This window comes from Coptis chinensis, chromosome 2 (assembly GCF_015680905.1).
Source record: "Coptis chinensis isolate HL-2020 chromosome 2, ASM1568090v1, whole genome shotgun sequence".
Lineage (NCBI taxonomy): Eukaryota > Viridiplantae > Streptophyta > Magnoliopsida > Ranunculales > Ranunculaceae > Coptis > Coptis chinensis.
In genome coordinates, this window is record NC_141457.1 from 87,282,514 (window position 1) to 87,307,503 (window position 24,990).

At 40.6% G+C, this 24,990-nt stretch overlaps 1 long non-coding RNA gene across 1 annotated transcript; it reads left to right on the plus strand.

Annotated features, from left to right (window-relative positions):
- Positions 1-13,623: 13,623 nt before the first annotated feature.
- On the plus strand, positions 13,624-24,457 carry LOC147518615 (uncharacterized). Its single transcript, XR_015214090.1, has 2 exons — positions 13,624-13,710; positions 23,697-24,457. It is a non-coding gene; the product is annotated as an uncharacterized LOC147518615 (long non-coding RNA).
- Positions 24,458-24,990: the final 533 nt, after the last annotated feature.

Consider the following 24,990-nt stretch of genomic DNA (forward strand, 5'->3'; position numbering starts at 1 on the left):
AACAAGCTATCATAAGCTAAATGTGGATGCTAGTTACCATACTATAGATAAAAGAGCTAGTTTTGGATATGTTTTAAGAGATGAAAATGGAATTTTTATGGCTGTAGGTATTAGTTCAGGATGGGCTGCAGACCCAACAGACTCAAAATGCAGAGGACTTCTCAATGCCCTCAATTGGTGCCGAGGGCATCTAACTACAAACTTAGTAGTAGAGATAGATGCAAAAGCTGTTACAGATCTCTTACAAGGGAAGCCATCAAGTGTAGGATGGAAATCAAAAGGAATTATATCTGATGCAGCAAGTTTTTTGAAATCTTTTGGGAATGTAAATAAAGCATATGTACACATAAGTGGAAACAAAGCACCACACATACTAGCTAGCTTTGCAGTAAAATATCCACAGCCCTATAGCTGGACACATCACCCTCTACCATGGCGGGCTAATTCCCTAGAGGTAGGGCAGGGAATCGGGTCGGATAGACCCGACCCGATTACTGAATACATCGGGTTCGGGTTGATTTTCATATCCGTTTATGTATTCGGAATCGGGTATGTCAGGTTCGGATTCGGATATAAATTTTGGGTTTTTTTTGAATTTTTAGTGTTATCCGATCGGATTAATCGGGTTCGGATATTAAATTTCGGATATAATCGGGTTCGGATACTGTGAAATTATTCGGATTCGGATATAGCCATATCCGACCCGATCCCTGCCCTACCTGGAGGTGGATTATCAACATGTATTAACTACTAGAAAAACTAATATAGCTCCAATATAGTTGCAACATAGCCTAGAGCGTGAAGATATCAATGTAACACCATGTTTATATAAATAAATTCGAAAATGATTACCAAAAAAAAATACATACATCGAAGGTACCATGTTAGGTTTGGTACCATGGGTTTGGCAACTGCCTAGAAATTAATTAACGGATCATGGATGCATGTACTGCAACAAATGAGAATGTCAGACAGAAGAACTTCCAACATGTAATCTGGGATTGCGACTTTGTCAAGATTGATTTAGCATGGCCGGACAACTCACATAAATTTAGAACCTGCACCAATTTCACAAACTTCCAGCAAGCAGAGCATAAAGCCATTAGCTGGAGCCCCATAATTATAACACATGCGAGTACCATTTTAGGAGGTATGGTTGTGATCTGAAACACCAGAATGCAAGTGCAATTGAGGAGTGAAACATCAAACATATGAATCTGGTGACGTTCCGTAAAATGAAGAAGCTGCAACACTCTTCAAAGTTCAAAGCAACTGCAAGCAATATTAATATAGTACCAGGCTTAGACAATGCAGAGTGGTATGCACCTAATTTTCCTACGTGCTATCAAGCTAAACTGCGAAACTGAATCTGTGATAGTGCCTTAAAATGCAATAACATGCAACATTAGGAAACCACAAAGCTGACTTCCTAGCAGTGCTACTGCTATCTCTCGGGAGTTTCTACTAGTTATTTGGCTGTTAACTCGTGTATTGTCATTCTTGCTCGTAGATTACACTATGGCCAGGTGCCACAGATATACAAAGGGAGAAGAAAGTTTGAGAGAGACCTCTCCTCTGATAATGGAGGAAATAGAATTCCATCCCCACATGCATGGTGATCGGGGTAAAAGGAAAGATGTTGCTGTAGAGGCCAAAGGGAACAAGCGACCTAGAAGATCAGGTCGTTCGACTGGGGGCGTTGTGTTCAGGTCGCCCCAGCAAGTAGACAATGTCGATCGGCACATTGCGGAGCGTAGCAACCTGGGACAAGGTCACCACATCGCTGGTAAGAGTTTGTCTTCGCGTCTCGGTGATGTGGGGAGCGAATTCTACTACATGGGGAAGACGGGGAAGAAGCGTACGGTGAAACGCTCTGATTGCAACTTCCACTCGGCACCCATAGCGACCAGTCTTCTAAAGGGGATCGTGTTGGATGGTGACAGGGCTGAGGTAGAGGATGAAGATATGGATACGCTGTTGGGGACCATGGACATGGCTGCTTGTTTGGTGAGTAACTTATGCGTGATGTTTTTGTTTCTGTTACTTGGGCAATTTTGACTTTAACCTTGTACCTGTAGTTTTTTGCAGGGTATGACAAGTTGAAGTTATTTGCGGTAAACGCCGATATCGACACTAACCCGCACGTCGAGCTAGGATGTATGCGAGCTGCGTGGGGAGTTGACAAGAAGAAACTGGAGGTGATGACCAAGAAGTGTCAGGATGCTGCTGACGAGAACGCTGTGTTGGTTACTGCTATGACTGATTTGCAAGGGGCGCTGGCTAAAGTGACTGAATATGCCAAACAATGTCAGAGGGTGGTGCGCAAGGCGCAAGACGCGTATATCATGGCCTGTGTCCAATATGCTGAGCTGGATGAGAAATATCACCAGCTGAAAAAGGTGAGTGACGGCGGGGAACAGGGATCGGGTATGCGTGTGGTGTTGAGATCTGCTAGGCACACCCCTTCGACTAGCGCTGCCCCGAAAGATAAGCATGTTGTGGCTGATTCTTGATTGTGATGTCTCTTCTTGTCTTTGTCAGTTGTGGGAATTTTATAAATATTTTGTAAGTTCACCTCTCTTATATAAGAGTTAACAATAGGCTGTGCGGGCTTCAGCTTGCTTGCGATTCGGCCATTTTGATACCGAGAACTGGTTTCCACGAGAGTGGCAGTTCAATATTTTGCTAACATGTTAGAAGTATTGATCTGGATTTCCTGGGTAGACCTAGCAGATCGGTGAATTAGTGTCTTGGCGTTGGTTGAGTATTCCCCTTGAATGTGTATGGAATGCATGTTTCTGCTTGAATGTTTATAGCTAGCACCTTGTTTATAATGCGTATGGGATGGAATGGCTAAGGAACCTGTGGTTTATCTTAAAGAAGTGTTACGCTTGTAGTTATCGCTTTCTTTCGTGGTTGTTGCGCTCTGTTGTGAGGCTCATTGAGAGTACTCTCGTCGAGCTGAGCTTAATATTAAGGATTTCTCACTAGGTGAGTTGGGAAGGCGTTGGGGCCTATAAGCTGGAGAGAGCGTTCTGCCCGGAGACAGCGTGTTGGCTTAAGAAAGCGTGTTGCTCATTGGGAGCGTTCTTGCTGAGTCGATCTTAGAAGTATAGGTCCTCGACTAGCGAGACTCGGAGAGGCTGTGGAGCTTGTAAGCTCTTGAGAGCATTCTGCTCACGGAGAGCGTGTGGGCTTATGAAAGCGTGTTGCTCATCGAGCCGTTCTCGCCGAGTCAATCCTAGAAGTATAGGTCCTCGACTAGCGAGACTTCGGAGAGGTCGTGGAACTGTAAGCTCGAGAGGCGTTACGCTCCGCAGAGCGTGTGGGCTTATGAAAGCGTGTTGCTCACTAGGAGCGTTCTCGCTGAGTCGATCCTAGAAGTATAGGTCTTCGACTAGCGAGACTCGGAGAGGCTGTGGAGCCTGTAAGCTCCTGAGAGCGTTCTGCTCATGTAGAGCGTGTGGGCTTATGAAAGCGTGTTGTGAGATTTGCCATTACGAGTAAATGAAGTGAATTGTAATAATAAACAAAAGTAAATTAACTTTGAATTTACAGTAAAAGAAAACATGGGATATACGGCAATGTAATTTTATTGATAAAACTTCTTCAACAAATAAGTGTTCCAAGGTCGTGGTAATAATTTCCCTTCTTGAGTTTTGATCCAGTATGCTTTGTTGCCTACAACACGTTCCACTATGTATGGGCCTTCCCAAGTTGGTGCTAATTTGGAGTCATCTTGAGTCTTTTTCAAAACTAGATCACCGGGTTGAAAAGATCGAGGATGTACTTGCTTGTTGTAGGACTTCTTCAGAATTTGCTGATAGGATGCTACTCTGATGGCAGCTAGGTCGCGCCGTTCTTCCAGCAGATCGACCTCTCGTGCTAAGATGGAATCGTTGCCTCCAGACACGACAAGTTCTGACCGAGTAGTAGTGACTGTCAGCTCGGTGGGAATAACGGCTTCTGTGCCGTAACACAAGGAGAATGGCGATTTGCCTGTACTTGTGCAAGCTGTGGTGCGGGGAGCCCACAAAATGTTTTCTAGCTGATTTGGCCATTGGTTTTTGGTCTTCTCAATCTTTTTCTTCAAATTTTCTAAGATTGCTTTGTTGCTGGCCTCAACTTGACCATTACTTTGTGCGTACTGGGGAGTGGAAAATGCATGAACTATCTTCCACTTGGCCAGAAACTCTTTGACCGTTTTGCCTTTGAACTGTGAGCCATTGTCCATCACCAGTGTGTGCGGCAAACCAAATCTGGTGATGATATGAGTCCAGATGAAGTTTCTGACATGTGACTCTTTGACATTTGCGAGTGGAATAGCTTCAACCCATTTAGTGAAATAGTCAGTTGCAACTAAGACGAAGCAGAACCCAGTACTTTTCTGTGGGATGAATGGTCCCATGATGTCCATGCCCCACATGTGAAATGGCCAAGGGCTCGCGATGCTAATCAACTCACGAGCTGGTTGTATGATGTTATGGCCAAAGGTCTGGCATTTGATGTACTTGAGTACATATGCTTTGGCGTCGATTTGCATGCGAGGCCAAAAGTATCCCTGGGAGATCGCTTTGTAAGCCAAAGAGCGACCTCCCGCATGGTTTCCACACTCTCCTTCATGAATCTTAGCGAAAATCAGTTGGCCTTGTTCTGGGCTTACGCACCTCAAGTGAGGGCCGCCAGCGGACTTTCTGAACAACTTGATATTAAGCACGCAGTAACGGCGCGCATGATATGGGATTTGTTCGGCCTTGGCACGCTTCGTCGGGAGGCGTGCGTGTTGGATGTATTCAATGATGGGCTGCATCCATGTTTGGCTCATCTGATTGGCAGAGAGCGGGCATAGGTCGCTGATTTCTAATACATGGTTTACTTGATAAGCAGGTCGGTCAACTGCTTCAGTGAGTAATTGTCTAGGGGCGCAGTTCGGTGTTTGAGTGGCCAAATAAGCTAGACTGTCTACTTGACGGTTCTAGTCACACAAGAAGTGGTGTATCGTGACTTTTTTGAAAGAAGGAAGTAACTGATTAACGACTTGAAGGTATTTAGCGAGGTTACCTTCATGGGTAGTGTACTCTTTTGCAATCTGGCGAACAACCAGTTGCGAGTCACTAAAGACCTGAAGCTCCTTTACACTAAGTTGCATCGCCATGTGAAGTCCCATAATTAACGCTTCATACTCCACTTCATTGTTAGAGGTCACAAAGTCAATGCGAACTGATTTCTCGACCATGGCTCCATCTGCGGATGCTAAGACGACTCCGACTCCACTTCCTCCAGGGTTACTAGAACCGTCGACAAAAAGAGACCATATTGATTTGGTGGCTTCTTTTGTGGGTATGACCTCTGCTTCTGGTTCCCAATTTGGGTCATCGACAGGGAAATCTACTAGGAAATCAGCTACGACCTGCCCTTTCTGTAAAGTACAAGGGACGAACTCCATGTGGTGTTCTCCGAGCTCTTCGGCCCATACTGCCATGCGAGTTGTCTTGTTTTCTTTGTGAAGAATTTTCTTCAAAGGTAGGTCGGTGAGAATCTTGATTGGATGTGTTTGAAAGTAGGGCTTGAATTTTCTTGCCAAGTATAACAATGCGAGTACTACTCTTTCAATGTACGAATAATTCTTCTCAGCTGGAGTGAGTGTCTTACTTGTAAAATAGATCGGTTTCTCTGAGTTGTTTTCTTCTTTGAAAAGAACTGAGCTAATGGCAAAGTCTGATACCGCCAAATATAGCCCCAACGTTTCACCATCCTTAGGCTTGGCCAGGATGGGGGGTGTAGTCAGGTACTCTTTGAGGGTGGAGAACGCTTGGTGGCATTGATCATTCCACTAAAATTGCTCACCCTTTTTAAAAAGTTGTAAGAAAGGTCGGCACTTGTCTGATGCCCTTGATATAAATCGGTTGAGTGCCGCGACTATTCCTGACAACTTCTGAATTTGCTTCTTTGTCTGGGGATCAGGCATGTCCAAGAACGCTCGAATTTGGTCTAGATTAGCCTCGATCCCTCTTTGTGATACTTTGTACCCAAGAAACTTCCCAGAGGACGCACCAAAGAGGCACTTCTCAGGATTAAGCTTCATTCGAGTTCGGCGCAACCTAGAGAACGCTTTCTCGAGATGAGTAAGGTGGTCTTCTGCTCTCTTGCTTTTGACGACCATGTCATCAATGTAGACTTCCATGGTGTCACCTAACATGTCCTGGAACATGTCAGTGACGAGGTGTTGATATGTTGCGTCATCGTTCTTAAGTCCGAAGGGGAAGACGTTGTAACAATAGATTCCTTGTTCCGTGATGAATGATGTTTTCTTTTGATCTTCTTCAGCGAGTGGGATTTGGTTGTATCCACTGTACGCGTCCATGAAAAAGAGGAGCTCATGGCCACATGTTTGATCTACGAGTCGGTCTATGCGAGGTAGAGGGAAACTATCCTTTGGCGTTTCCTGATTAATGTTTGTGAAGTCGACGCAAAGGCGAACTGTGCCATTTTTTTTAGGAACTGCAACGATGTTAGCGATCCAGTCTGGATAATCTACTTTTCTAATGAACCCGACTTGCTTAAGTTTGTCGACTTCATCATTGATGGCTTTCTGGAATCACAGGGATAGTCGGCGAGGTCATTGCCGAACTAGTCTGGCATTAGGGTTCACATTTAGTCTATGACACGCAACATTGGGATCTATTTCGGGCACATCGACATACAACCAAGCGAAAACATCTTTATTCATGGCCAAAAAGTTTACAAGCTGGGCCTTGAGTATGGGGTCAAGGTTAGCCCCTACATATACGAACTTGGGATCATCTTCAGTTCCTAGGTTCACTCGCTCTCTGTCTGCATGCTGAGATGTTATCTTTGGAGCAGATGCTTCCTCAGTTGGTGATACTTTATCGATCTAAGGGAGAGTGGAACTGGCTACACGAGCTGGAGCGATATCTGTGGTGTCGACAACAGGGGCTGGAATGGCCTCTGTGGTCATGACAACAGATTCTGGAGTGATTTTCGGAATTGATGTTGGTTGTGCAAAACATGACGACGCGACTTCTGGGGTGCTGAATGGTGGAATGACGACAGTGGAAGTGACCTCTGGGGTCTTGACTGCTGGATTGACAACAACTGACGTGACTTCTGGGGTCCAACTTGGTGGAGCAACAATGGTTGGATTGACTTCTGGAGTTGAAACAGACGACTAGACCTTCTTGCTGGAGCCCCCAGTGAGCTATTTTGGTGCTTTGGCTATAACCTCGGCAACCAGGTCTTTGGCCATTGTATAAATGGTGGGCTCATTCCTTGTGTGAGTATGCAGGTCAGCGGTCTTGTTTGTAGAGAGGATTTGATTACAATGATAAGCCTCGAGTTGATTGCTTCGAAGCTCCATCATGCCTCTTGGGCCTGGGAAACGGAGGACTTGATGCAACGTGGATGGAATAGCTTGCATTTGATGAATCCAACGCCGCCCTAGAATAGCATTATAGGATGATTTGATGTCTAAAACGCTGAAGCGTGTATTGAAGCTGACTTTGTCCTCTCTAGATCCCACTGAAACTGGAAGTATGATATCGCTGATTGGGTCGGCCCTAGAGCCATTAAACCCATAAAGAGGAGCGATCAGGTCTATAAAGACTGACTTAGGTAAGTTTATTTCTTGAATTGTATGATAGAAGAGAATGTCGCACGAACTGCTAGGGTCTATCAGGACGCATTTGACTGTCCAGTCGCTGATCTTGACATGGACGACAAGTGCATCATTGTGAGGGAGGCAAACCTTGTTGAGGTCAGCCTCGGTGAAAGTAATATCCCCTGCGCTTCGACCTGCACTTCGTGGGGCATGTGACGCTTGTGAAGAAAAATGATAAACTTCTTGAAGTGTGCTGACATGCCTGCGTTTCTCCCTGGAAGATGTCACTGAATCGTCTAGGAAAGTGATCATATGAATAGTTCTTGCGTTGTCGCGATCTGATGAGTGTTGTAGGCGTTCATGGCGAGAACGGTCACGGTCTGGGAAGCGGGGACGTCCTCTGCTGCGGGAGCGAGCTTGAACCTTGTGGTTGTCCTGGCGAGGTGGGGATCTACTGCGCACTCGGCGAGCTATAAGTTTATGGCGTAAGTCGTCGTCGGCTATGTTAGTATACTGTTTGATATGCCCTGCTTCGATGAGATCTTGGAGGTAGTATTTTAGCCCCCAGCATGCATCGGTCTCGTGACATTTGGCTCGGTGAAATGCGCAGTACAGTTTGTCAGGTCGGTCCACTGGTTGCCTCACATCAGGTCAGAAATATGAAGCTCGCTTGATCTTTTCTAAGATGTAACTAGGCGAGCGTGTCAGGACGGTGAACTCTCGGTTGTTATTCGCTCGTTACCCGGCCGGCTCTTCTTTGTCGGGGCTTTTGGAGACTGGGGGTCATCTGATATTGGTGCGACCTCTTCTTCTTCTGGTAGGCCTTGACGCTTTAGGCCTTCCTGCAACTTTATATACTTGTCGACTCGAGCGTAAAACTCAGATAAAGTCTCGAGGCGCTCTTTCATCAGTGATCTGGCGAGTGCCGTGTTTCGCACACGGCAAGCGTTGTAGAATGCCAAGGTGGCGAAAGACTCTTTCAATCCTGCTTCCATGCACAGTAGTTCGGCTTTGAACCGACCTAAAAAATCACGAATTATTTCATCTTCGCCTAGTGAGAGCTGGAACAGCGAGTCCATATCAGCCTTCTTACATCTATTGTGCACATATTGACTAGCAAACGAATCGGTAAGTTGTTCGAAGGTCTTTAACGAGTCTGGCTCGAGTGAGAAGAACCAATAGAGTGCGCCATCTTTGAGACTGGCTGGGAACAAACGGCAGTGGAGGTGATCGAACTCTGGTGCACTATAGAGTGCCAAGCTTTGGATATAACGAGCCACGTGTTGACCAGGGCATGTCCTGCCGTCGTACATCAGAAAATGTGGCTGAACAAAATCCTGAGGAGAGGGTTTATTTAGTACCTCTATGGTGAATGGCGATGCGCGGTACGTCTTGAGAATTTTCTGGACGATCTAGGTTGCGTCCTTTCTTACTGCGCTTTGGCCAATTCGTTGTAATAGTTCATTAATCTGCGTCCTTTCTCGGCGACATTCCCAGCTGATTGTTGTTGTGTGTCTACTTGTGCACGAAGAGCAGCATTTTCCTGCCGGGGCAAGGAAATGCTTTCATTTGTTAAGCCTAGTTGGTTTGCGAGGCTTTGAACTTGCGCTTTGAGGCTTGCCATGCTTCGTGGGCTTGAGAGTTTTAGTTTTTGAGTTTTGATTTATGTGAAATTGGTGTCTCAAGTAATCGAGACCACAGACAGCACCAATGTAAAGGGGCGTTTTTCCCTTACATATACAGGGGGAAGAAGAAAGGGTTTGGATTTGGGAAAGACCGAGTTTGCTAAGTAGCAAGCTGCCTACGTATCTTCTCTTGATTCTGGGGGGAGAGAAGAATCAGGTCTCACGTAGTTCATGTAAGTGGTATTTATAGGTATAAGAGAGTGTTGATCTTCGAGACACATGTACTTTCGTATACATATGTAGGGTGGAGATTACGAATGAGTGTTAGGTTGGTTCTGGTAGGAAGGCGGTGATCATTGGGAGTTGGTGCAGTAGTTCATAATTTCCGATAATTGGAAGTACAGATATGGATTTGGTAATGATTACCCTTGGATTAAGGAAAATGTCTTTATTCAAAGCGTTCTGCTCTAGGTCGTTCAGACTTTTTGGAACGTTCTTGAGCGAGCTGGAGTGTACCACCTACATAAAGCGAGCTGCTCGCGAATCGATCTTGGAGGACGATGTCCTGATTGCACTGCGATCTCTACTTATGTTTAACGCGTGCTTAATATTCTTTAATGAGAATATTACTCCCTTACAATGGCCATTGTATATTACCTCGAATTGTGGAGAAGCCAACATATATATCAGCGAATCTAGCAGCTAGGCATGGAGCACCAAGGCTTTAGACTTCACTGCAGGCTCCATCACCAGAGCCCAGAGGGGAATTTCCTTCCAAAGTCTTCTTTTGATATTAGCTACTTAGCTATGAATATAAAACCGGAGAGGGTATCACCGTATCACTATTCACAATTCAGTATTAGAGCATCTCCAATGAAGAGTGTAAACAATATAAAGTGTAGAGTTTATATCCTCAGTGTCAAAAAACTTTTTTCAATGGGGTGGTATACCGTAGTTAATAGGCTAGTAGTAGTTAATAGATGGGGTGGGAAATCCCCAATCCGGCTATTAGTTAATAAAAACATCATGTGACACTTAAAAAAAAAAGTTTGAAGAAAAACAATTTCGACATCCCATCTTAAAATTCCATCACTCACTCCACACACTCTCTCTCACCTTGAACCAGTAAATTGATGTGACACTATCAATTAAACTAAGTTATCTCAAGTCACCAAAAACAAAAGAAGCTCATCTCAAAACTCATTTACATGTGAACACAATACAAGAAAACACGTACTAAAAAAAAGCTTCGTTCTTCACTTCACTAAAAAAAAATCAATACATTTTTCTCTTAGACGACACTCAGATTGACGTCCGTTTTTTAGAATACACATTGTTTTAATTTTTCCCATTGGAGACTATCCGGTGTGTATATTTTGGTGAAATATATGAGTGTAGCATGGGGGTAAAATCCTAGTGGCACTGATGTGGTGCCTATGTGGATGTGTAATATTACACACTCCATTGGAGATGCCCTCCTATGATCTATCTTGTAGCACACTAGTATCAAATTAAATTATCGTACTTATTTTTTACTTTTGTTTTATGTAGTACAGTAAAATACTGCCCATAGGCAATAGCAACCCAAAAGAAAAGGGAAAAGAATATCTGCGATGTAGTATATAACCAAAAGTAATCAATATAAATTAGGGTATAAATTATATCAACTAGAAATTAGAAAATGAATAAAGAGCACTGTTAGTCTGTTAAAAATCGAGAGAAGAGTATGAAAATTTGAGAGCCTATAAAGCAGTAGACTAGGAGAGCGCACATTGTTACTTGGGGCTTTGGTTGGTGGTTGGTCACTTGGTCGTACGATAAAGTTATGCATCACGAGGCTATCACTTGGATAGTTGGATATCTGCGCAGTGCCAACGAGACAATTCCAAGTTTCCAACTTCCAAGACCTTCACCTCTGTCATTTTCCATGAGGGCGTGCTTGTTAAATTTTCCCACTTGAGGGGCAAATATGTAATGGGAAAATATTTTCCCACTTCAAAATTTACCGGCAAACTAACTAGCGAGAAAATATTAATTTGCTGCTGCTTGTTTTGTCAATGGCAAACAATTGACAAATTTCATTTGTCAGGTTTTCCTCTGCTTGATAACACAAATTTGGCAAACACAATGTTCGGCAAATCTACTGTTCAAATAATTCAACCCTAGTTTTGAATCATTAGCTTCTCTCACTCTCTCTCTGTGAAGTGAAAGTTAGCCGCCTCAACTCTCTCTCCTTGGATTTTTACTGTGATTGAATTATCAAGGTGAGAAATTATCCAGGTTTCACTCATTTTTTTCTTCATTTGAAAAGTTATCTTTCTTCTGTATTTTATTCTTTGCTATTTTTAAATGAATTTGTTGTTCTTAACAAGCTAAGCTAAGAACTCAAATCCAAATCAATCAAACTTCTTATATTCCCAATTTCATTAGGAATATTTCCAGAAATTTGATTCTGTCCTATATACATTGTTGTAAGTTGCTTTGAGAAATTAGCAATTGAAACTGGTAATGTACCTCCAAACCGGTTAATTGCAATCATGAAACCTTGTAAATTACTACAATTGGTGAGAGAAGTAAGGAAGTCCAAATCACCGGGTTTCCACTTCCGAGATTACTTTGACCCATAGCTAGTAATCTAAGACCCTTTAAGTTTCCTATATTCAGGAGGAACTTTTCCACTAAAGTGGTTAATACCAATATCAAGTACACTAAGCCTGAAACATTGAACAAAGATGTTGGAATTGGTCAGGGAAAACTGGTTCATCCCAACTAAAAAAGCGTTGAAGATTAGGAAGACTGAGACCAATATCATCGGGTAGATTCCCAGTTAGTTGATTATCTTCGACGCTAAATGTTACTAAAGTTGAGAGATTATACAACGAGGGAGAGATCTCACTAGATAATTTGTTAGACTCCAGTGCAAGGTTCATGATGCTTTTCAATTGGTCTAGAGTACTTGGAATACTTGGTTGAGATAAATGAAGAGATGTATGGTTTCCCAAGAAGGTGGTATACTACCTTCTAGCTTGTTAACCTCAAGAGTAAAATTGACAAGTTTTGAAAGAGAACCAAGTTCCATGGGTATCTTTCCAGCAAGATTATTGCTACTTAGAAAGAGACTCTCGAGGTTGGAGCATAAGGAAATACTTACGCAATTTCCCTACCAAAGAATTGTTACTTAGAACAAGATATTCTAGTCTAAACAACTTACCAAAATCTGGAGGAATCTCGCCTTGGAAACTGTTGTTTTCGAGGACTAGTGTCCTCAAAAAAGAGAGGTTTCCAATATGCATAGGGAGATAGTATTCCCATTAGACCTTTACCTCGAAGTGTCAAGGCTGTCACCCTTTCATGTATAGGACTACATTGAACTCCTTCCCACTCATAGAAAGGGTTAGAATCATTCCACGAACTCATAACCATGAAAGGGTCTTGAGTTTGAAATTTGAATGCTAGCAAGGCAAGTTTATCTATTTCATTTCCTAAGAAGTTGGCAGTGGACACGATTGGTGATGAAATGCAAAACAGAAGGATGGCATGTAAAACAGAGAAACTGAACACACTCATTACTGAAAATGTAGTGTGATTTAAACAAATTAGTCGTTGAAGCTTTATATAGACAGAATATGTCAAAAGCCTAAAATGCAAAGACAAAAGCCTAATTGACTAATTGTTATGTATCCTTTCTACATATTGTTCTTAGTCTGTGTTTTGATTTATCTTATTAGAATGACATAATGTATTGAGTCCATATATATGGACTATATGGTAACGGTTTGAAAACATTGGGAGTTGTGGAAGTGTATGAAAAGTGTGACTCCCTTGCAACCGAAGTCGAGCACACATACGACGATCTTCATGCGTGAATAGTCGGGAGGAAAGAAAGGGCGGTAGATGATAATGAGAAAAGGGCGTCTGGGCCGAGGCGAAATGGATGATTTTAAAGGTGCCATGGAGTGGGGAATATCCGAGTCTCATGTAAGACAACTAAATGCACCTCGAGGCCGAGGAACTGGGGACCTTCGAGCACCACGGGATAGGCAATTGAGAGATAGCTAGCCAATTCGTTATGGGGAATCAAGGACCTATGACTAATTTCATCGAAAGCGGAGAATCTCCGAGAGAATAGGTTGCAGCTCTTCTCTCTCTTGAAAGTGGGAGTTTGGTTAGTGGATAGATGGTCCAGAATGCCGTGTATTTTTTAAAAGACATATTTAATTATTTATTAATTAATTTAATTAATTATTTTCAAAATTGGTCGGACCGATTTCGGGATACGTGGGGGTTTTGGGCCGAAATGCGTGTTGAGGCTTGGGTTTCGGGGAAGATATATAAACACTTTTTTACAGAAAAAAGGGTTCATAAAAATAATAATATATTAAAATGGAAGCAGTATAGAACCTGGTTTCTTTGGGGCGTTGGAAATAAATTTAATCGGTAGGAGGATTCGTCGAGCTGTTCATACAAGTGAGTAGAGTTAACTCTCACCACTACTAAAACTATGATTTTCATCTGTTTCGAATTTATGAATTTTCTGTTCATGTAAACTGTTTTTGTGAGTAGTTATGTTTTTTTTCATTTTCATAAAAACTAGAGTTTTAGAATAAAACATTTCTGTCAGAGTTTTTCTGTTCTCGCTCAATTTCAATTTTTCCTATGTCCGGTTAATTTTCTCATCCTGTGGAATTCCTGGGGACTGGTTAGTATAGTTATTCATTAAATCTTGGAAATCCTTAATTGAACTGTTAGAGCTCGGTAGTGGTCGTTAATGGCGGCCAAAGCTACAACCTAGAAATCGCCAGTTTATGCTTTGAACTGTTTGATTGAAACTAGTTAATGTAATTTATGTTGTGATGATGGTGGGATGTTGTTGGGTTGTTAGTCGATTGAATGGTGGTGGTGGAAGCTTGAGAACAAGCTGTTAATGGCGACCAAAGAATCGCCCAGTGGATTTGATTAAGTGAAAGGTTGTTGTGTGGGTTGGACGATGTTGGGTGGCTAGTGTAGTGTGTAAGGATGGTTAGGGGCTGTCGATTGGAGCTCGGAGAGAAGCCATTAATGGCGGTCGCGGTTTCCAGATCTAGTTTTGGTGATGTGGGGATCTAAGGATTTGAGGTGTGTGGGTTAATTAATGTTGCTTGGTTTTCAAAGAGGAGTGAAACCGCTGGAAGGAGGAGATGAGGGGTGGCTGGCGGCGCGCGAGCTGCTGGTGGTGGAGCTGCTGGAACTGTGAGGAAGATGACCGAAATTGGGCCTGGGGCTTGGGCTTGGGCCGAAGGGGTTAAGTTTTGGGTTGGGCCAAACTCTATTAGTTGGTTTTGGGCCCGATTTTAGTTGGTTTTGTTTAGGGCCTTTTCCAATTAGTCTATGGGCCCGTTTCCTTTGTTTTGCTGGGCCGGTTTCAGTTAAATTTTTAGGCCGAACCCATTTGTATTTGTGGACCAGTTTAACTTAACTGTTTTTGGGCCCGTTTCTAGTATTGGTTGGGGCCAGTCCATAGGACTTAACATTGATCCCAATTGGGTCGGGTAAAATTAATAAATTGGTTTTAGACTTTTGGGTTAAGGTTTGAAACTCGGCCGGTTGGGTCCGAACCATTACCTAGTCATGAGCCCACGAGCCATATGCGACTGACCTTGGACCTGAACATTTAGGCTATGATGGACAATGAACCACTTGTCGAGCAACGAAAAACCAGTTTGACTTTGAACCTCGACGGTTTGACTTTGACCAGGAGACAGGTTTGACTTTGACCGGGATAGTTTGACTTTGGTAGGGCCGGTTTGACTTTGACCATCGACCGATTGACTTTGACGGTTGACTTTGACCTTTGACCATGATGACCGGTTGACTTTCACCTTTGACTTTGGCGATGGACTTTGGTTTGACTTTGACCATGGACGGTTGACTTTCACCTTCACTTTGACTTTGCGTGGAGTTTGGTTTGACTTTGACCATGACCGGTTGAGTTTGACTGACAATGAGGTGTTTGACTTTTTGTAGATTGAGATTGACTTTATTTGATTGATTTTTTGGCCGATTGTGGATTGACTTTGAATAGATTGACCGTGAATGTTGACTTTTCCAGGTTTTCATATATGTTTGTTTATATGGATATATATAGTAATAAAATCTTCATCGGGATATTGTATAACTTGGTTGGTAAATTATATAATTTAGATTTGGCGTGAAGTAGTGTGTAAAAGATATTGGGCTTTGATTGTGGACCGGATTTGTTTAATTGTCTTCACGTTTTATGTGTATATTATATGATGATAGCATATAGTAATAAAATCTTTGTGGAAGCTAGTATATATTTTGGTGGTCATTATCTAAGAAAGATTTGGATGATGTTGTGTATTTTTTTTGGCGTGATGATATTGAGATATTAGGAGGCATTATATTCTAACGTTATAATAAAAAAATGTGATCGTTGAAGCATTATGGCGTGATATCGTATGTTGGGATATTTATATTAATCGCAATATCTTGGAGAAATGTATATACACTGTTTCCATTATTTTTATATGTGAGATCTTAATATATAGATTGGTGAATATTTGCTTCACGTGAGTGTGGTGTAGTGCAATAAGATATTGATGGCGTGAAAGTATGAAATATGGTTATGAGATATATTGAGATATTTTACAGAGATTGTGGCTTAGTCTGATAAGGTAATTGACCAAGACGTGATATAGTAGAAATGTTTATGAGTCGTAGATGTATGACACCGAATAAATTACGAACGAAAATCACAGAACATTCTACCACAACTCATGTGATTGGCCCTTCCGGCGTTTGATTAAATTCGAATGGCCGGCGACGGCGCCGGCGTTCGCTTTAAAATTTGAATGGCGCCCGGCGACGACCAGAAATTTAATAATGAATAGTTGATTATTCGGATTCGCAAAATAGAGCGATGATCGAATATTTTATCTTAGAATAGTGGCGGTGCTTACATAGATTTGGCTTCCGGTGTGAGGATTTACGGTGTCGCGGCATCCATTTCGGGGGTGGTTCACGCCTGAGTGGCTCATTATGTAAAGGGAGGCATGATGGATGTTCGGTGTTTGGCGTTGGGTTCGCGATTGTGGTAGCGGAAACTAGGTAAAGGCATAGATCTGACGTGATTTTTTTAGGACGCGTAAAGAAAAACCTTAATTAATATAATTATGGTAATATCTTGGTTAATGATGTATCTTTAAATAGATGAATGTATATAATATGTTTGGTTGTTTATTTGTTTAGTTGAACCTAAAGCCTCGATGGAGGAACTACATGCCTTATTTATTATGAGTATAGTTTGTTGTGTGGTTTAAGTGTGAAGTTAAAATTTCGATGGAGGAACTAGCTGCAGGTATGGATTGTGTATGTATATGTATAATTATATGTTGTATTTTAGGGCTACTCACACCAGGCATTTTATAATCTTGACCGATTGCATGTTTGTTTATCGGGTGTGTTCATTCAATGAACATAGTTGATAAGTTTTAATGAGGTTTAGTGATGAAGAAGATTGGTGGTTGCTTGTGGTTTTGCGTTAGCATCGTGATCTCGAGGTTGTGTTTTGTTTTTCCTCGAGGTGATATAGATTTTCGGTTGAGATAATATTATTTGCATTTCCATTTGTAAATTGTTTTATAATGAAGAGGACTTTGTTTAAGAAAAAAATTTATTGGTTTTAATTATCCGCATATTTTAAACCTGGTTATGGGCTTTTGGGAGTGGAAGTCGTCACACCGGAGATCGAAGAGTCGGGGACAAATAATGTTTTCCGAATTCGTCGAAATTCGAGGTGTGTAATGATTTGGTATCGAGCATTTGGTTAGCTTAGACTTAGGTGAGTCAGGTGATTCTCGGATCGTGGTTTATGGGTAGTGTTTAAAGTAATATTTTCAAAACTATTTCCATTAGTTGTTTTACTTTTACAAATAAAAGAAAGAGATATAGAAATAAAGAGAGTCAATATTTTTTGATTGGTTTTTGTATGTGTGATATGTATATTTATATTAGTTACTCTACGGTGGAATGGATAGTAAATGATTTTATTTTTCCTTATTATATGAGGAGTGGTTATATGTGTAATATATTAATTATTAACGGATTTGATCAAAATGATGTGTGTTCTTTATAGTGTGATTTTTATTGTTTGTGTTCATTTTTTCGTGGAGTATGGATTTAATGATGACCACATACATGTGAATTTTGTATTGGAGTGTTATGTTATTATTCAATAAACTATGAGATATTTTTAATATATATTGAATGAGTTGTATTATCTGGTGGTTTTTGATGTCTTGAGTAAGGAACTAATCGCCTCGGTTTTGGAGGAACTATCTAGCCTCACTCTCATTACTGCGTTAATGGATGAATAGTATTTTAAATTATAAAGAGATTAATCTGTTAGAGGTGATTAGTTAGAAATAGATTGAATATAATAATAAAATATCGTGTATTCTTTTTGAGATGTGTATACATAAGATATACGCGTGTATTCTTTGAGGCGTGTATACTTGCGTATACACGATATTCTTTTGAGATGTATATACTTACAGCATTATACACGTTGTTATATTATTGAATATAGGTGAACTATTACCGCATGTATGTGATGATTAAAATTGTTTTACCAGAAAACATGCATGTGTAGGTTGTTTTCTAAAGGTCGCGTTATTAATGATTAATTAAAATAATGGTGATAATTGTTATTTTTAAAATATATTGGAATTTATGTAGATGATGTCTTTAATATAATGATGATCGTATTTCCACAACAAACGGATTTTTTTATTTTGTCTTATAAGTGTGTCGTGCCTATAAATTATGACATGATTGATTAATATCGTTAAATTAGTTTCACATGATTTTGGCATATTCGAAAGTATTTACTCTTAATTGTTTTGTTTAGGTCTATATGATTTTGATAGAAAACATGAAAAATTATTTTTGAATCGTGCTATATTTGATCCGATTGCAAGCATGAATTAGGATTCAAGGATTGTTTTAAAATTTAATTTTTTCGAGAGCATGACTAAAGTAATATAAAGTTTTATTGTAGTATCAATGACATGAGTGATTTTATGATTTTATTTTTGTATCGGGACACTAATTTTCTTTTATACATGATAATGAAAACTCCATAATGTTTTATGAACTTTCTCCATATTATTGATTAGTTAAGTAGAATATTGATTTTTCGTAGAGAGTTTGCTACGTGTCGCTAAACCGCATGCTAAAAAGATATGATATATTTGTCTTGTGTTTAAGACGATAATAATTTGTTTTAATATAGGCAGTTAAACCTGTAATAGGTTTTGTAATGGCATGAGGATATATATTCGGGTATTATTTAAAAATAATTAATACCAATGTTATCTTGTTTAAGTTTAATCAATGTGCATTCTTGTATAGGTTCTAAGTTAATAACCAACGTTTTGTTCGTATAGCTTTACTTCCGAATCTCGGGACGAGATTCTTTTGAGATGTGTATAGCTGTAACGCCCGTATTTTTAAAAGACATATTTAATTATTTATTAATTAATTTAATTAATTATTTTCAAAATTAAATTCGGACGGACTCGGGATACGTGGGCTGGTTTTGGGCCGAAGTGAATGTTGGAGGCTTGGGGTTTGGACCCAGTATATAAACACTTTTTCTAGAAAAAGGGTTCATAAAAATAATAATATATTAAAAATGGAGGCAGAGAGAACTGGTTTCTTTGGGCGTTGAGTATGACGAATTTAATCTGCTAGGAGGATTCGGCGTTTGTTCATACAAAGTGAGTAGAGTTAACTCTCACCACTACTAAAACTATGATTTTTTCATCCGCTTTGAATTTATGAATTTTACGTTCATGTAAACCGCTTTTTTGTGAGTAGTTATGTTTTTTTCATTTTCATAAAAACTAGAGTTTTAGAATAAAACATTTCGTCGAGTTTTTTCATTTCTCGCTCAATTTCAATTTTTCCTATGTCAGGTTAATTTTTCATCCTGTGGAATTCACGGGGAATTTGGTTAGTATAGTTATTCATTAAATCTTGGAAATCCTTAATTGAACTGTTAGAGTTCCAGAGTGGGGATTAATGGCTGCCAAAGCTACAACCTAGAAATGATTGGTTTATGCTTTGAACCGCTGTTTGATTGAAACTAGTTAATGTAATTTATGTTGTGATGATGGTGGGATGTTGTTGGGTTGTTAGTCGATTGAATGGTGGTGGTGGAAGCTTGAGAACAAGTCGTTAATGGCGACCAAAGAATCGCATGATGGATTTGATTAAGTGAAAGGTTGTTTGTGTGGGTTGGACGATGTTGGGTGGCTAGTGTAGTGTGTAAGGATGGTTAGGGTTGTCGATTGGAGCTCTGGAGAGAAGCCATTAATGGCGGTCGCGGTTTCGGATCTAGTTTTGGTGATGTGGGGATCTAAGGATTTGAGGTGTGTGGGTTAATTAATGTTGCTTGGTTTTTCAAAGAGGAGTGAAACCCATTTGGAAGGAGGAGATGAGGGGTGGGATGGTGGATTTTGAGTGGTGGTGGATTTCTTTGGGCGGTGGAGGAAGATGACCTAAAATTGGGCACTGGGGGGCTTGGGCTTGGGGCGAAGGGGTTAAGTTTTGGGTTGGGCCAAACTCTATTAGTTGGTTTTCAGTCCGATTTTAGTTGGTTTTGTTTAGGGCCTTTTCCATTAGTCTATGGGGCCCGTTTCCTTTGTTTTTCGGGTAGGTTTCAGTTAAATTTTTAGGCCGAACCCATTTGTATTTGTGGACCAGTTTAACTTAACTGTTTTTGGGCCCGTTTCTAGTATTGGTTGGGGCCAGTCCATAGGACTTAACATTGATCCCAATTGGGTCGGGTAAAATTAATAAATTGGTTTTAGACTTTTGGGTTCTAAGGTTTGGGCTCGGCCAGTTGGGTCCGAACCATTACCTTGGTCATGAGCCCATGAGCCATGCACCTTTGACCTTAGCCATGAACCATGGCTATGACCATGAACCTGTCGAACACCTAAAACGCCGGTTTGACTTTGATTTAGACGGTTTGACTTTGACCGGACCGGTTTGACTTTGACCAGGATAGTTTGACTTTGACTAGGACAGTTTGACTTTGACCATCGACCGTTGACTTTGACGGTTGACTTTGACCTTTGACCATGGACGGTTGACTTTCACCTTTGACTTTGGCGATGGCGGTTTGACTTTGACCATGGGCCGGTTGACTTTCACCTTTGACTTTGACCGGGGGCGGTTTGACTTTGACCATGACCGGTTGAGTTTGACCTTGACAATGAGGTGTTGACCTTTGGCCGATTGACTTTATGATCGTAGATTGATTTTGACCGGATTGGCCGTTGACTTTGACCGATTTATTTGTGAATGTTGACTTTTCCGGTTTTTCATATGTTTGTTTATATGGATATATATAGTAATAAAATCTTGTCGGATATTGTATAACTTGGTTTGGTAAATTATATAATTTAGATTTGGCGTGAAGTAGTGTGTAAAAGCATATTGGGCTTTGATTGTGGGTAATGAATTTGTTTAATCTTCACGTTTTATGTGTATATTATATGGACACATATAGTAATAAAAAATTTGTGGAAGCTAGTATATATTTGGTGGTCATTATCTAAGAAAGATTTGACCTGATGTTGTGTATTTTTTTTGACACGTGATGATATTGAGATATTAGGAGACATTATATTCCTAATACGTTATAATAAAAATGTATGTGATACGTTGAAGCATTATGACATGATATCATATGTTGGGATATTTATATTAATGCAATATCTTGGAGAAATGTATATACACTCCATTATTTTATATGTGAGATGCTAATATAGCATTGGTGAATATTTGCCCACGTGAGTGTGGTGTAGTGCAATAAGATATTGACACGTGAAAGTATGAAATATGGTTATGAGATATATTGAGATATTTCTAGAGATTGTGGCTTAGTCGCAATAAGGTAATTGATTGCCGCACGTGATATAGTAGAAATGTTTATGAGTCATAGATGTATGACACCGAATAAATTACGAATCGAAAATCACAGAACGACTACCACAACTCGTGTGATTGGCCCTTCGGCGTTCGATTATTAATTTGAATGGCCTTGGGCTGACCACGGGCGGCGTTCGGTTAAAATTTGAATGGCCGGTGACCCCGGGCGAATAATAATGGCTTGATTATTCCGTTCGCAAAATAGAACGATGATCGCGCAATATTTTATGCCGAATAGTGGCGGTGCTTACATAGATTTGGCTTCCGTGTGAGGATTTACGGTGTGTCGCGGCATCCATTTCCAGGTGGTTACGCACGGAGTGGCTCATTATGTAAGGGAGGCATGGATGTACATGTTATGCGTTGGGTTTGCGATTGTGGTAGCCAGGGAAACTAGGTAAGACATAGATACGACGTGATTTTAGGGACACGTAAAGAAAACCTTAATTAATATAATTATGGTAATATCTTGGTTAATGATGTATCTTTAAATAGATGAATGTATATAATATGTTTGGTTGTTTATTTGTTTAGTTGAACCTAAGGCGCCTCGATGGAGGAACTACATGCCTTATTTATTATGAGTATAGTTTGTTGTGTGGTTAGTGTGAAGTTAAGGCGCCTCGATGGAGGAACTAACTGCCGTATGGATTGTGTATGTATATGTATAATTATATGTTGTATTTTAGGGCTACTCACACCAGCATTTTATAATGTCAACCGATTTGCATGTTTGTTTTTATCGGGTGTGTTCATTCAATGAACATAGTTGATAAGTTTTTTGAGGTTTAGTGATGAAGAAGATTGGTGGTTGCTTGTGGTTTTGCGTTAGCAAGATTCATCTGAGGTTGTTGTGGTTTTGTTTTCCTCGAGGTGATATAGATTTTCAGTTGAGATAATATTATTTGCATTTCCATTTGTAAATTGTTTTATAATGAAGAGGACTTTGTTTAAGAAAAAAATTTATTGGTTTTAATTATCCGCATATTTTAAACTGGTTATGGGCTTTTGGGAGTGGAGAGTGCGTCACACCTCGGAGATCGAAGAGTCGGGGACAAATAATGTTTTTCCGAATTCTGTCGAAATTCGGGGTGTGACATGGTCACATACTGAGTGTATCGATAGCTAAGCGTGATCGGTAGGAGCTTTTCAGTAGTGAGCTCTACCCCATGTCCGGGTAGCGATCTAAAGCCGCAAAGAAAGCGAAGGCACTTTCTTCCCGGAGGGATTGCAAGGACCGAAATAGAAGGGGTGTCGAACTTCTTCTACATCTCTTTCCCGAAGCGCGAAGTCGGTCTTTGTTTTGTTATTCTAGACCTAGATGCGATGCCCCTTTCGCGGTCCGAAGAAGCGGGGCGACCTATTTCGATACGAAAAAACCTAACACCGACTTTGGGATCCACGAGAAAGAACCGAGTCTCCATATTCTTGACTTAGCTCTATTAGGGGGGATCACGAGAACGAGGCCGCAGGAGAGATTCTATAGAAGGTAATCCTGAAGGTAGGGAACTACCCTTCGCCTTGTCCTAACATATACTCTACTTCTAGTTAGTAAATTAGGTAGTATGGGGGTGAGACACTATTATCCGAGCTCTTTTCGTAATAGATCGATCAACCTAGCGGCCCCATATCTCAACTTTCAGTAAAAAGAAGGGTGATCTATTCTTTTAAACCTAACACCCAACTTGGGAAAATAGATGAAGAAGAAGTTCGACGTAGGAGGGAGTCCCAAGAAGCTAATCCTTCACTTAGGGGGATACCTAGAAAGAGGTCCTGATATAGACTTGACTCCTACAACCCAAGGGTTCTCCTTTGCTCACCTATTAGTACAAAGAAGGGGGGACCTAGTTCTATCCTTTAAAACAAAAACCCGATTTTCAATATGCTACAGGAGAAAGAAAGTGTAAAGGCTATCTCTCAATAGAATAAATTGGCTAGTCAGGACGGGCTTAGTGTATATATAAAATAGTTGTAAGTGTTAGTTTGATTACTTGTGAAATACGTTGTTCAATTAGTTCACATTTAACTTTTTTTCTCGTAGTTATGGCAAGTCATCAGCATACCCGTTGGTCTCCCACGATGGATAAGATCCTAATTGAATTGTTGTTAGATCATACTATAAATGGTACGGGCAGAACGTCAAATAATGGGTGGGCGAGTGAGACCTTGTCCATGATGGCTAGGGAGTTGAATCAACGATTGAACTCGTCAATTGGGGATGACAATGTACGTTCTAGGATGAAAACGCGTGAAAGAGATTATTACGTAGCTGTCAAAGAACTTCTCGAGAGTACTGAGTTTGGTTTTTCATACAACCAACAAACCAAGTATATTGACGCTGATCGTCAAGCATGGGATGCGTATTTCAGGGATATTTACTTGACTATCTTTTGACAAATTATTACTATGTTTATAACCATAGCGTGCTTGTTAGAAATTGTTTATTGTTATAGGCACATCCCGAAGCAAGACACCTAAAAGGGAGGATGTTTACCTATTTTGCTGAAGCTTGTGTAATTTTTGGTGAAAGCTTTGTGAAAGTTTGTCATATCATACTCTGAATGTTTGTGAAAGCTTTGGGCCATTTGTTGGTGACACTCCACAAGCTGCAAGTGTACTTGGTGAAAGCTTTGGTGATACACAAGTTGAGAGTGCTGAAAGGGTTGGTGGACTTGGTGAACCTGTTGGTGTGGTTGATACTACCCCCTCCCCCCCCTTCAGTGTAGTATTCATTCCCTTCAGTGGAGTATTCATGGCAGTAGACTTCGTAGTTGTTGAAGTAACTGTGAGGGTTGACGTGTGTTTATGTGTGTGCTGCAATGTGCTATTGTGTGTGAAGTATGTGCTACTAGTGTGTGGGCTGCTGTTGTGTAACTGTGAGGATTGACGTGTGCTTATGTGTGTGCTGCGGTGTGTGAAGTATATGTTGTTGCTGTGTGAAGTGTAGGTGAGTGTGTGTGCCGCTGCTGTGTGAAGTGTGTAATGAAGCACATGTAATGAAGTTCATGAAGTACATGTAATGAAGTGTGTGGACTGCTGCTAGTGTGTCGAGTATGGATTCAAGTACATGTAATCAAGTTTTTAACTCTCACTTATTATTCTTTCATGTGAGTATGTCAACTAGATTACACAATCCGCTGTTTATGTACTGTTATTTCTCTCTGTCAACTAAATCTTGATCATCATTCATGTGTATACATTTCTTTTGAATGCATTATAGCCCATAACTGTTCTATCTTAATTCTGAAGCAGCGTTCTATTTTGAAGTATCTTAATTTCATCATATCTATACGATTGTAATATTGACCTTCGTTTAGTTCGAGATGGCCTAAAAGGCGATTGAAGAATTGACTCTTTTTAGTTCGAGAGATCACCTAATGGTGTATGGAAGTAATGATGCTATTTCCGACCCGAATGAAAAGAGAGAGTCTTTGCATTTGGGCTTTGCAAAGTACTTTTCAGAATTTCCAAAAAGTGCACCGATTGGGAAAAAAGGAAGAAGGAAGAATTTCCTTCTAAAGAACCATGTTTGAAAATGATAAAAATTAATTTTCTTTTTAAGCAAACCATATTATTAACAACACAGGCGGTCAAGTTTCCTTTGAGGGCACAATAGAAAAATTTCATGTGTGCATCATAGAATGTGCCACATGAAACACAAATGTCTCAAAGTGGAAAGTATAGTTTGCAAGATACCTACTACAAAGCTCAAGATTTCACAAATTCTTGGACCAAATAATGGGAAAT